We start from the raw sequence: 7,630 nt of genomic DNA, 5'->3' as shown, positions 1-7,630 counted from the left end.
AATGGTTCACCGTTACAGAGAACCAAAAAGCATGAATGGCTATCTCTCCCAGCCTGGGTTCTTGGAACAGCAAATTAATGCGATCAGCCTCCCCCAGTTCAGACCAAGCATAGATCCCAAACGTCTCCTCACACCGTGCATGCCAGGCTTCACGGATAACAGATATCAACGGGCGGCCACCGCCTACCTCTGGTGCAACCTGAAACCCCTGTACCGTACTCGCCAATCCCCTATTTTTTTTTCATATTTATCTGAGCCCGATCTTGATCTAGCGATGTGCCTGTCTGCTACGACTCTCTCCTCTTTTCCTTTCACAGCTTTGCTGAAAATAACTGAAGCCATTGGTTCCTGCTGCCATCAGTCAAATCCTGAGACAAGTAGGCAGGGGGGGGGGGGGGGGGGGCTGTGCTTTGCTATCTGTGTCTATAGCCTGCAGATGTGCCTCAATAGGAAGTGGCTTCCTATGGTGGCCCACCAAGAAGAGGAGGAATATAGAGAGGAAAAGGTTTTTGGATGAAACGTCTATATAGTGATAAAAAGCTCTAGGATGCAGGGGGATATAGTGAAGACCAAGCTCTGGGACTGGGGGTATATAGGGAGTAAAAGGCTCTGGGATTCAGGGAGGTTTAGAGACAAAAGGGTACTTTAGGGGGATAGGGAGAAAAAGGCTCAGAGGCTCAGGGGAATAGAAGGGCAAACAATCTCTGGGACACAAGGGGATATAGGAAGGAAAAGTCAAGGGGACTCTGAGGCTGTAGGATGGAAAAGGCTCTGGGGGATATAGGGTGGAAAAGACTCTAGAAATCGAGGAGGACATAGGAAAGAATAGTCAAGGGGACTCAGGGGATATAGGAAGTAATAGGCTCTGTCACTCAGGACTAAGGGAATATAGGCTGGAAAAGGCTCTAGGAATCGAGGAGGATATAGGAAAGTAAAGGCAAGGGGACTCAGGGGATAGAGGAAGTAACAGGCTCTGACACTAAGGACTCAGGGGATATAGGGTGGGAAAGGCTCTAGGAACCAAGGAGGATATAGAAGGAAAAAGACAAGGGGACTCAGGGGATATAGGGTGGGAAAGGCACTAGGAATCAAGGACGCTATAGAAGGAAAATGATAAGGGGACTCAGGGGATATAGGAAGTAACATACTCTGACACTCAGGACTCAGGGGATATAGGGTGGGAATGGCTCTAAGAATCAAGGAGGATATAGGAAGGAAAAAGACAAGGGACTCAGGGGATATAGGGTGGGAAAAGCTCTAGGATCAATGAGGATATAGGAAGGAAAAAGACAAAGGGACTCAGGGGATATAGGGTGGGAAAGGCTCTAGGAATCGAGGAGGATATAGGAAAGAAAAGGCAAGGGGACTCGGGGGATATTGTGTGGGAAAGGCTCTAGGAATCAAGGAGGATATAGAAGGAAAAAGACAAGGGGACTCAGGGGATATAGGAAGTAACATGCTCTGACACTCAAGACTCAGAGGATAAAGGGTGGGAAAGGCTCTAGGAATCAAGGAGGATATAGGAAGGAAAAAGACAAGGGGACTCAGGGGATATAATGTGGGAAAGGCTCTAGGAATTGAGGAGGATATAGAAGGAAAAGGACAAGGGGACTTAGGGGATAGAGGAAGTAACATGCTCTGACACTCAGGACTCAGGGGATATAGGGTGGGAAAGGCTAAACGCTTTAGGAATCAAGGAAGTAAAAGACTCTGTGACCCTGGGGGATATACAGCCGAAAAGACTATGGAAATTTAGAGACAAAAAAGCTCTGGGACTCTAGGGGGATAGGGTAAAAAGGCCCTTAAACTTAAAGATGTATAAGAAGGAAAGCTCTCTGGGACAATGTGGATATAGGAAGAAATATACACTGGAGCTCAAGGCAATATAGGGAGGAAAGGACTCTGGGATTCAAGGGGATATAGGTAATAAGGGCTCTTGGGCCCTGGGGGGATACAGAGAGGAAAAGCCTCAGGGATTCCGGGGATAGGATGAAAAAGGCTCTGAAACTCAGGAAATATATACAGAAGAAAGGTCTCTGGGATGCAAAGGGGTGGAAGAATGGAAAGACACTGGGGATTGAGGCAACATCGGTAAGGAAAGGGCTGTGAGAATCAAGAGGATATAATAGAAAGGAAAAGTATTTGGGATTCAGGAATAAAGGATGGAAAATGCAAGAGGGGATATAGTGAGGGAAGACTCAAGGGTGATATAAGGAGGAAAAACCTGGAGACTCAGAAGGATACAGGGATGAAAAGGTTTTAGGAGGGGGGATAGAGGGAGGAAATTGCTTTGGGACTAAATAGGTTAAATCAGCTTTAGAGGCACACAAAGCACCCTTTCACCACCAAACTGCTTTTCTTAGTGCTTCTATCACCTATGCACACTTTTTTTTGACAGATACTATCCGAATGGTCCTGTTGGTATAATACTAGCTTCATTTTAAAGAATCAATCCAATATAATGAACTATTATTGTGGGTGCATTCTTAATGAAGCACTGCTTTTTTTTTTTTTTTTATATTACCTCCATCAATAGAGCCACACGTTTTGTTATGTTGTCCTAGCCATGCACCTAATGATTAACCAGGCTGCAGATGACCTCTGCACAGCGTACATTAACCCTTATTCCTAGACATCACAGGAGAAATACAGGGCGCTTTATTTGACATTTAGCCTGGGGCAGGGAGAAGATTGGTAATTAGTTTGGAAGCAGCAAGGTCATTAGAGAGGTGAGAGCGATGCGCTGGGCACGCTGTCAGTGGAATGCTGCGCTGGCCCCGTAGTGTAAATGCTGCGCTGGAGAGGTCCGATCCTCGTCCTGTGCTGCGCTCATCCTATTGGCTCGCTCTCTCAATGAATGTGTATACAAGGCTGAGCTGAGCAGTGTGCTCACTAAGTGCTCAGCACAGACAACGTCTGCACTTCCCAGGTAGCTCCACTTTGCTGAGAAGCTCTACACACATCTGAAAAACTTCCAGGCTACAGGGAAACTATAATATGGGGCTAACATGGACAGCCACCTACAGGGATGAGCCTTTTATATGGAATAACTGACACTGCAAAGAGAAGGAGCATCATCCTCTGGATCCATCATTTGTGTTTCTGGATACAGCGAACAATGAGGACTGTGATCAGCAAGTGGTAATCCTAACATGCATTTAGGACTTCCCTCTGCACCCTCACTGCAATGGTAAGGATCAAATCCCTTGTGTTTTATCTATCTATCTATCTATCTATCTATCTATCTATCTATCTATCTATCTATCTATAGCTATAGATATAGCTATAGCTATATCTATCTATCTATCTATCTATCTATCTATCTATCTATATATATATAGAGAGAGAGAGAGAGAGAGAGAGAGAGCTATATATACATATATATGTATATCTATATATATATCTATATATATATATATGTATATCTATATATATATATATATATATATATATATATATATATATATATATATATATATATATATATATATAGATATATAGATAGGTAAATAAAAAAAAAATATATATATATATATATAAATAAATCCAAAAAAATATATATATATATCTATATATATATATATCTATATGTATATCTATATATATCTATATATATATTTTTTTTTATATATATATACATATATATATATATATATATATATATATAAATATATATATATATATATATATATATATATATATGTATATATATATATATATATATATATATATATATATATATATATATATATATATATATATATATATATGTATATATATATATATATATATATATATACCATGTGTTCTATATACCTTGCTGGCTGCCTGTCAAAACTGCAGCATCTTTTGTCACCTATAAGATCTCATGTACAGGAGATCTCATGTATCTGTTTGCAATATAGCCTTTATACAGAAATGTTACTGTAAAATCTACTTTATTTCATTTCTTTTTAAAATCCAACTAGAGCTGGCCATACATTATACAATTTTCTTATACAATTTCCCCAAACCATATAATAGGAGTTCAAACCTAAACACTTTCAATTTGTATGCAATCAGGACAGCTTAAGACTGGCCATACATTATACAATTTTCTTGTACAATTTTCCTTTTAGGTTTACCAAAACCATCTAATAGGAGGTCAAACATAAACACTTTCAAATTGTATGCAATCAGACAGGCCCGTGTACTACATGGTTGAAGGTAAATCTAAAGGAAATTTAGCAAGAAAATTGTATAATGTGTGGCCAGCTTAAGACTGGCCATACATTTTCTTGTACAATTTTCCTTTTAGGTTTACCAAAACCATCTAATAGGAGGTCAACCCTAAACACTTTTGATTTGTATGGAATCAGGCAGGCCCTTACACTACATAGTTGAAGGTAAATCTAAATTGAACACAAAAATTGTGCAAAAAATGCAACGTGTGGTCATAAGGTGCTGGTATGCGGGTAGCACAGAGAAAGAAAAGTCACTACCTAAAAGCAACTGGTCTGGTTTGGACTCTATGATATACTGCTGGTATGGAATTTGACGGGTTGCTCTGGGCAACACATTACTTTTCTCTATTGCAATTTTTAGAACTCAGATACAACATAGCAAAATGTACTTATTTCAGTAGGTACAAATGGTGGTAATACACTAATACATGCCTCTGATCACTGGCACCGGGCACGTGTTAATGGTCTGTTAAGGCAACTGTATAGCTGTTTAAGTAACACAGTTTGTGCTTAAACTAAGATCTTGTGCCAGTGATTAAAAAAAATAAAAATAAAATAGAGGCGTAATGCAAGAATCTTTATATCTCTGCAGTGAGATCTCTAAAAGCATCTGGTGTCAGGGTCTGTGTCACTGGATAAATAGCTAGAAACCAGCTGAGTATCAGCAGGAGTCAGATCTATAGGAAAAAGAGTCATAATGAGCTCCTCTAGTTCACAGCGACAGATGTACGATATAGTATATATGTGTAAATCTCTCTCTCTCTCTCTCTCTCTCTATATATATATATATATATATATATATATATATATATATATATAGATAGATATATATATATATATATAAATTTATAATATAGGCATTTGCATTACAGCGTTACATGTTATCAGGTGACACAAATAGTCATCTATATGCAATAACGGAAAAGCAAAATGATCTACTGAGCGCATATAAGTGCAGCACTGTTTCTGGGTAAGATGGGATGGAAGTTACAGTATTACATGCTTGTTTCTCAAGGTTAAGCAAATTATCAGTGTGTGTGAACTGTAGTTTCTATAAATGTCCTTCTTTTCTACAAACTCATAGGCCGCGTACACACGCGGTGACTGTTCGCTGAAACTGTCCGCTGAAACCAAGTTTCAGGGGACAGTCCGCTCGTGTGTGGGCTTTCAGCGGACAGTTTCAGCGAACAGTCCGCTGAACAAGGTTTTTCGGAAATTCCGAAAAACTGTCCGCTGAAACTTGGTTTCAGCGGACAGTCCCCGCGTGTGTAGGCTTGTTCGTCAAACAAAGTTGCGCGCATGCTCAGAAAGGATTTTCACGCCGAAAGTTATAATGCAGTGTATAGGACGTCGTATTTTTTGTCCCGTCGTACGTGCCGTTCACGTCATCGCGCACGGTTTCAGCAAACTGTTCGTCCGTCGTGTGTGGCCATGTCCGTCCATGCTAATTTTGAGCAGACTGTTTGCCGAAACTGTTTGACGGACAAAGTTGGGCGAACAGTCCCCGCGTGTGTACGTGGCCTTAGAGTGCAAACTACTGAAACTCTCCGAACAGAAAACACCTGCAGACTTAGATAGTGGAAGGCGCAATGATGATGTGCAAATTGTACTCATGACAACCAATCAAAATTCACTTGACTGTAGTTACACCACTTATGACATGATTTTGGACTCTTTGCTTTTGGTTGCCAAGATTTTATACCGCATGATCTTTCATCTTTGCACTATACCTTATCATGCCCAATATTGTTTAAAGGGATTTTGTCAGGATAGAAAGAAGAGAGCCATCATCGCTGTAATGAAAGTCCATTTTTTAGGGTTGTCATCCTTATCCTTCCTTTACGTTTGCGTGAGCTATGGACCTAAAACAAACCAGATGCAAATTGGATATACCTAGTGTTTCCAAAATCAAATTTGACTAAAGCTGCGTGCACACGATCGGACTTTCCGACGAGAAATGTTTGATGACGGGCTGTTGGCGGTAAATCCGATCGTGTGTATGAGGCTTAACAGATGGCAGATTTCCTTAGACAGCTACAGTACCTGGAATTACCTGGAATTAAAAAAAATAAAAAAATGTTTAAAAGAGTTCCTATGTGAAGCAAAATGTACTCGTCTAAATTTAAAATAAATTGTTGAAGGGGCAAACCCTCTGTCACAACCAACACTGAATGTTCCTCAACTATACTCAGTTTTCCATCTTTCTAGACATACGCCTCTCTCTTTCTCTTCTCTCTCTCTCTCTCCTTTCTTCTTTCATAATATTATTTTAGATTTATATATATATATATATATATATATATATATATATATATATATACCATATATATATATATATATATATATATATATATATATATATATATATATATACACACACACACACACACACACACACACACACACAAATAAAGGTACTATTTATTTGTTTTATTGTATTTCAGTAAAATTCTATTTAACTTTCAAATTATGATAATTGTTCATGTTAGTATAAGGAAGAATTAGTAAAAAAAAAAAGCATCGGTGGGTCTAAGTGATCACTGTTCACATTATACTCTGTATGGTAGAGGAAGTGTGCTTTAGTAGGCAGTTTTACAGTAAAAGTTTTCCTTTTGCCCTATATCAGAAAGTTGGGAGGTATGCTACCAATAAATGAATAAGATGAACTAATTCACCATTATAAAAAAAATAAATAATGAAAAAAAGATGCAACGGGGCGATTTACTAAAGCTGGTGTACACAGAATGTGGTGCAGCTCTGCATAGTAACCACAGCTGCACCAGATTTTGCACTCTCCAATTTTAATAAATCAACCCCAATATTATTACTAGATTGCTACCAGTCATTTGTTCTTAAGGAGTGGAAATACAGTTTTACCTACATTCGCATTAAAGTTACTAGAAGGTTTGTCAAGTACAATCCAATTGCAATAGGTAGCAGTGACTGTTTACAATCCTATTGTTGTTGGTTAATATCACATCTTAACCCATGTACCCATATAGGTTATTCCACCAAAAACTGATATTTCAGAGGTTCCATGATGGATTTTTTAAAATGATTTTCATATTAACCACTTAAGACCAGAGCACTTTTTGTGATTCGGCACTGCGTCGCTTTAACTGACAATTGCGCGTTCATGCGACGTGGCTCCCAAACAAAATTGACATCCTTTTTCCCCCACAAGTAGAGCTTTCTTTTGGTGGTATTTGATCACCTCTGTAGTTTTTATTTTTTGTGCTATAAACAAGAAAAGAGTGTCAATTTTGAAAAAAAACGCATTCTTTTTTACATTTTTGCTACAATAAATATCCCCCAAAAATATATAAAAAATATTTTTTTTTCCTCAGTTTAGGCCGATATGTATTCTTCTACATATTTTTGGTAAAAAATCGTAATAAGCAATTATT

The 7,630-nt window shown here is 38.5% G+C and overlaps 1 protein-coding gene across 3 annotated transcripts in view; it reads left to right on the top strand.

The window, feature by feature from the left end:
* The first annotated feature begins 2,689 nt into the window (after positions 1 to 2,689).
* The window catches only part of HTR4 (5-hydroxytryptamine receptor 4), a 704,330-nt gene continuing 699,389 nt past the window's right edge, over positions 2,690 to 7,630 (top strand). The window contains exon 1 of one of the 3 annotated variants that reach the window (XM_077472675.1): positions 2,690 to 3,190. The gene's annotated coding sequence lies outside the window, so the exon portion shown is untranslated. The remainder of the gene's footprint in view (positions 3,191 to 7,630) is intronic. The other 2 variants (XM_077472674.1, XM_077472673.1) reach the window with 2 other exon arrangements.

The sequence above is a fragment of the Lithobates pipiens genome, unplaced genomic scaffold (assembly GCF_037356315.1).
Source record: "Lithobates pipiens isolate NorthernLeopardFrog02 unplaced genomic scaffold, aLitPip1_a1.2 Scaffold_8, whole genome shotgun sequence".
Lineage (NCBI taxonomy): Eukaryota > Metazoa > Chordata > Amphibia > Anura > Ranidae > Lithobates > Lithobates pipiens.
Note: the sequence above shows the minus strand (reverse complement) of the source record. Positions and strands in the feature narration are given on the sequence as shown.